Raw genomic sequence first — 7373 nt, 5'->3', positions numbered from 1 at the left:
TCCGGGCGCTGTGATTCGCAGACGTCTGGGTTAGACGGAGGATAGGACACGTTGAGAGACTGGTCATGTGGTTGCGTTCCACTTCCATTCTCCTGAACCGCAATTTAATACACCTGCATTAAACCGGATATAAGTTCTCACCCCAACAGTCAAATCACTCATTTTTCAGCCATGATTAAGGACGAGGAGATCGTCTGAAACGCGTAGGCTTCACACACCTATCTTCTCTCCATTCATCCACCTTTCCTCTGCAGGAGCCAAGTCTCCTGGTGTTTTTTATATCATACCAATAAAATTGGAACGAGTTTCCATTTTAACTTACCTGGAATTTGGATTTATTTTTCCCTGCGCTGGATCATACCTACTGTCTTTTGTGTCTCTACCGACGTGTGCCGACACGGGGATCCTGGCGCAACGGGCACTAAACCCATTCGTTGCCCTAAGGTGAGCTGGAGGTTTCCTCCTATCTTTTTTTCTCTATTTCGATTATCGGCTTTGCCTTACGTGCTCACTTTGCCCTCATTAGGGCCTTTTTGGATTGCACATGCATACATAGGAAGTGTCTATTCATATTCCGTTGAAAGGTGGATGTTTAAGCCTCTATCTGCATATTATGGATAAATTTGCTTATGGAGATCTAATTCATTTGGTCTGAAAAATATCCTGTGTGTTTTTTAATACGTGACATAACATTGACATTATTACGCTGTTATATAGTAACACCATGCATCGAACAATGGGACACGAAGTATCATTAAGCAGAGTGGACATGGCGGCTCAAGTGTTTGGCAATTTGGATGATGTGGGTGATAATAATCACAGTCTGAATAACCTTTTCCACCAAGTTGAAAAACTTAAAATCCAGGAAGCAAAAGTGTGGTGGGATTTAACAACCCTCAACAACTATATATCTAAAAAAATGATCCCCCGAGGCTTGCGTATCAGGAAGAATCCCTCTTTCAAGTATTCAGACGAGTTTTTTGCTAACTGGAACCAAACACTAACTGACTGTTCCCTCAAACTTATGGAACTCATCACAAAAGAAGAAGTGTTAAAACTCACTAGCTTGGAAAAAGATATCCAAATAGTAGAGACACAGATCAATGCAGCCTCCAGCTCACCTGATTTTTCAATACTTGAGTCTCGTACTTCCCAATATATCAACAAAATCAACCAATCACTAGCGGAAGTTAAGAAGAAAAAGTTTCTCCGAGATTCTAAGGACTATGCGAACAATGAAGTGTATTCTTGGACCAGAGAGGACAGAACACCAAATAAATTCAAGTCCATTCTGAAGAAACGGAATTTTGGAAAGAACAGAGGCATCAATGCCTCCAGGGTCAGTTTCAGTTCCACGGAACTGGATTCAGCGACAACTTCTGACAGTGAGGACTCAAGTTCAAGACCACAAGTCAGAGACAGAAATCAATTTAAGGCCTCAAAAAACGGGGTCGAAGAGGGGGGAGAAAACACAAACCATTCGGAGCAGGACCAAGGTCGTCGCCTGAGACATCGGAGATTATAACACCTTTACTCAGTGTCATCAACTTGTCATCTACTGTTCTGACCTCAGCACAAGAAAAAGTGCTCTCCCTTGGTCTTAATTTTGCCCTTGCGTGTAATTTTGATCCCTTCAACACACTCAAAGACATTAACAAATTTGTCAGAGACCTCACTATCAAGAGACATTTTACCTACAATATGGAACCAGATTCAGACAGCCAAGATTCTAAGATAGACAAAATATCCATTAAGGCTCAAAATCCCAAATTATATCGATTTGATGAATTAAGAACACTAATAGATCTGGAGAGTTTGAGCTTAGAATCACAGTCTCAGAAGGTTAATATTTCTACGGAACTGAAAACCAGTAACCCCAAGTTCTATCCATTAGAATCCAGAATTGAATCAATGGACAGATTTCAAATGGCTGTGGAAAAAGATCTACAACTCCTCACAGACTCCACTGTAACAACGAAATATCCTAAAAATCTATCTAAAGATTCATTTCTAGCACTTAAGTCTCTAGAAGACAATAAGGATCTCATTATTAAGAAATCGGATAAAGGGGGAAGCATTGTAATCATGAATAGAGATGCATACATCGCAGAAGTTACCACCATGTTGTCTGATAAAGACACCTATAAGATCTTGGATCATAACCCCACTAGTAATTTTCAAATAAAAATGAAAAAACTAATACAAGAGGGTTTGGATAAAGGCCTTCTCACCTCTAAACAGTCGTCATATATTGATGTGGACTTTCCGACTATTCCAATTTTACATGCTCTCCCTAAAGTGCACAAGAACTTGAATCCTCCGCCGATGAGACCCATTGTATCTGGCATAGGGTCACTCCTAGAGAGATTTTCGGAATGGGTGGACTCCCTTTTGCAACCCTTAGCAACCAAAACTCCAGGTTTTCTTAGAGACACTCAAGATGTTCTTAGATCTTTTGAGAATGAATTATGGTCCCAGGATTTTGTTTGGCTCAATTGTGATGTCATCTCATTATATACTAATATACCACACACTATAGCACATGAAGCATTGGAATACCATCTGCACAAATATAGCCCATATAGTCATGAGCTTCAACTGTATATTCTAGATGTCTCACTTTTTCTGATGCAACATAACTTTTTTACATTCAACCATAAATTTTATCTCCAACTGAAGGGTGTCTCGATGGGGGCAAGATTTTCACCCTCCCTGGCGAATTTAGTGATGGCTTGGTGGGAGGAACTATATATCTTTTCTGACAAAAATATTTTCAATACACACATTTATTGGTATGGTCGTTACATTGACGACCTGCTATTTATTTGGAAAGGACGAATCTCAAACATTTCTTCTTTTATAAGTTACCTCAACTCCAATGATGCCAACCTTAGATTCACCCATACCTTTCATCCTAATAACACCATCTTCTTGGATTTAGATTTGACAGGGATTGAGGGAGAAATAATTCAAACAAAAACACATCGCAAACCCGTTTCAGGGAATACTATTCTGCATGCGAAGAGTAATCACCCTAGACAAACAGTTACCTCCATTCCCGTGGGTGAACTACATAGGGCTAGACGCAACTGCAATACGGAGGCTAACTTTCTAGCGGAACAAAATATAATCTCCAAAAGGTTACGTAATAGGGGATACCCTAACTGGATACTCGAAAGAGCATCCAGGATAACTTCCAAAAAAAACAGGGAGGACATGCTCACTAACAAAAAGAAATACCCAACATTGGATTCAAATAAACCGGCTATTATTCTCCAATATAGCAATCAATTTTCATTAATAAAGAAAATTATCCTCAAACATTTACCTATCCTGAAGGAGGACCAAATTCTTGATAATATCTTAAAAGAAGGATGCAGAATAGTTGCCCGTAAAGCCCCCACGATAGGCAATGTTGTGGCTCCATCGATGCTACGACTAGATACACATAAAAGCTCGTGGTTGGAGCAAAGGGGATTTTTCAAATGTGGTACACATCCCTGTAAAACCTGTTCTTATGTTTCCCCCAAAAAAAGCTTTTCGGATTCAACAGATACTTATAATTTTTCCATTAAGAACTACATTAACTGCAACAGTGAGTCTGTGATCTACGTGTTGGAGTGTACTTCATGTAATTTGAAGTACATAGGCTGCACCAATCGTAAATTTAAACAGAGGTTTTTGGAACATCTGAGCTATATTAGAAACCCTAATATTGTAAATATATCTAATGCAGCCAAACATTTTATCCAACACCACAATAGGTCTACAGACTCACTGAAATGCTATGCTATTGAAAAAGTATATACACCGAAACGGGGTGGTAATTTGAAACATAAAACGTTGGGCAGGGAGGCTTTTTGGATTTTTCGTCTAAAAACAAGGCACCCTCATGGACTCAATCTGAGGAAAGAGCTTATGTTCTACTATTAGATTAGTCCTATCATAACCCCCATCATGTAATTTATTGGCTCAGTCTCAATAAAATAAATATAAAGTTCGATCATAATATTAAGAATCTAGAACTTGTCAGATAATAAACTTTCGAGTTTTTTTCTAAGAATTTCCTAGTGTCGGGGGTGGCACGCTAAGATTTACCCCGACTTGAAGATCGAACCCCTTATCTGATAAGCATACTAATATAATTATATTCTTATGAGCGGCAGTTTTCCCCTGTATACCTATGAATTGTAGTATATGCAAATAAAAAGGTTTTTGCTTTTAAATTAACAACACGTTCGAGGGGTAAGAAATGTTGTGAGATTCGTCCAAACTATAATATATGGCCAGTGTTTCTGGTATTAGAAGGTTATTATAAGTTCTCTGACCATATACTCTTATTGCACAGGCAGCAGTACACTAACAACCGCAATCTGTTAAATTTGATCTGTTGTGCTTTGGTACACTACACTACTTCGTTGTCCAAACAAAAGTTTAAATGCAGTGAGATATATACGCCAGTGCTAGTCACATTTTATTTCTTTTAGATTTTTTGCATCTAGGGTGCATTCACACTATCCTTTTTCACACCAAACCGTCTTTTGACGAATGGGGTGTTTGTCACCTAGAGCTTATATCTGGTCTAGTTCAAATATACCTACAATTTTGTTCTCCTTAAATACACGTCGAAAACCCCCCCGTTGTTTTAAAAAAAGATCAATATGGACGTAGTTGTTTGCTATTAACAAATATACACGATAGCAACATATATACTTACCATGATTTCATCCCTGGTCCGGGCGCTGTGATTCGCAGACGTCTGGGTTAGACGGAGGATAGGACACGTTGAGAGACTGGTCATGTGGTTGCGTTCCACTTCCATTCTCCTGAACCGCAATTTAATACACCTGCATTAAACCGGATATAAGTTCTCACCCCAACAGTCAAATCACTCATTTTTCAGCCATGATTAAGGACGAGGAGATCGTCTGAAACGCGTAGGCTTCACACACCTATCTTCTCTCCATTCATCCACCTTTCCTCTGCAGGAGCCAAGTCTCCTGGTGTTTTTTATATCATACCAATAAAATTGGAACGAGTTTCCATTTTAACTTACCTGGAATTTGGATTTATTTTTCCCTGCGCTGGATCATACCTACTGTCTTTTGTGTCTCTACCGACGTGTGCCGACACGGGGATCCTGGCGCAACGGGCACTAAACCCATTCGTTGCCCTAAGGTGAGCTGGAGGTTTCCTCCTATCTTTTTTTCTCTATTTCGATTATCGGCTTTGCCTTACGTGCTCACTTTGCCCTCATTAGGGCCTTTTTGGATTGCACATGCATACATAGGAAGTGTCTATTCATATTCCGTTGAAAGGTGGATGTTTAAGCCTCTATCTGCATATTATGGATAAATTTGCTTATGGAGATCTAATTCATTTGGTCTGAAAAATATCCTGTGTGTTTTTTAATACGTGACATAACATTGACATTATTACGCTGTTATATAGTAACACCATGCATCGAACAATGGGACACGAAGTATCATTAAGCAGAGTGGACATGGCGGCTCAAGTGTTTGGCAATTTGGATGATGTGGGTGATAATAATCACAGTCTGAATAACCTTTTCCACCAAGTTGAAAAACTTAAAATCCAGGAAGCAAAAGTGTGGTGGGATTTAACAACCCTCAACAACTATATATCTAAAAAAATGATCCCCCGAGGCTTGCGTATCAGGAAGAATCCCTCTTTCAAGTATTCAGACGAGTTTTTTGCTAACTGGAACCAAACACTAACTGACTGTTCCCTCAAACTTATGGAACTCATCACAAAAGAAGAAGTGTTAAAACTCACTAGCTTGGAAAAAGATATCCAAATAGTAGAGACACAGATCAATGCAGCCTCCAGCTCACCTGATTTTTCAATACTTGAGTCTCGTACTTCCCAATATATCAACAAAATCAACCAATCACTAGCGGAAGTTAAGAAGAAAAAGTTTCTCCGAGATTCTAAGGACTATGCGAACAATGAAGTGTATTCTTGGACCAGAGAGGACAGAACACCAAATAAATTCAAGTCCATTCTGAAGAAACGGAATTTTGGAAAGAACAGAGGCATCAATGCCTCCAGGGTCAGTTTCAGTTCCACGGAACTGGATTCAGCGACAACTTCTGACAGTGAGGACTCAAGTTCAAGACCACAAGTCAGAGACAGAAATCAATTTAAGGCCTCAAAAAACGGGGTCGAAGAGGGGGGAGAAAACACAAACCATTCGGAGCAGGACCAAGGTCGTCGCCTGAGACATCGGAGATTATAACACCTTTACTCAGTGTCATCAACTTGTCATCTACTGTTCTGACCTCAGCACAAGAAAAAGTGCTCTCCCTTGGTCTTAATTTTGCCCTTGCGTGTAATTTTGATCCCTTCAACACACTCAAAGACATTAACAAATTTGTCAGAGACCTCACTATCAAGAGACATTTTACCTACAATATGGAACCAGATTCAGACAGCCAAGATTCTAAGATAGACAAAATATCCATTAAGGCTCAAAATCCCAAATTATATCGATTTGATGAATTAAGAACACTAATAGATCTGGAGAGTTTGAGCTTAGAATCACAGTCTCAGAAGGTTAATATTTCTACGGAACTGAAAACCAGTAACCCCAAGTTCTATCCATTAGAATCCAGAATTGAATCAATGGACAGATTTCAAATGGCTGTGGAAAAAGATCTACAACTCCTCACAGACTCCACTGTAACAACGAAATATCCTAAAAATCTATCTAAAGATTCATTTCTAGCACTTAAGTCTCTAGAAGACAATAAGGATCTCATTATTAAGAAATCGGATAAAGGGGGAAGCATTGTAATCATGAATAGAGATGCATACATCGCAGAAGTTACCACCATGTTGTCTGATAAAGACACCTATAAGATCTTGGATCATAACCCCACTAGTAATTTTCAAATAAAAATGAAAAAACTAATACAAGAGGGTTTGGATAAAGGCCTTCTCACCTCTAAACAGTCGTCATATATTGATGTGGACTTTCCGACTATTCCAATTTTACATGCTCTCCCTAAAGTGCACAAGAACTTGAATCCTCCGCCGATGAGACCCATTGTATCTGGCATAGGGTCACTCCTAGAGAGATTTTCGGAATGGGTGGACTCCCTTTTGCAACCCTTAGCAACGAAAACTCCAGGTTTTCTTAGAGACACTCAAGATGTTCTTAGATCTTTTGAGAATGAATTATGGTCCCAGGATTTTGTTTGGCTCAATTGTGATGTCATCTCATTATATACTAATATACCACACACTATAGCACATGAAGCATTGGAATACCATCTGCACAAATATAGCCCATATAGTCATGAGCTTCAACTGTATATTCTAGATGTCTCACTTTTTCTGATGCAACATAA

The sequence above is a fragment of the Rhinoderma darwinii genome, chromosome 1 (assembly GCF_050947455.1).
Source record: "Rhinoderma darwinii isolate aRhiDar2 chromosome 1, aRhiDar2.hap1, whole genome shotgun sequence".
Taxonomy (NCBI): domain Eukaryota; kingdom Metazoa; phylum Chordata; class Amphibia; order Anura; family Rhinodermatidae; genus Rhinoderma; species Rhinoderma darwinii.
Note: the sequence above shows the minus strand (reverse complement) of the source record.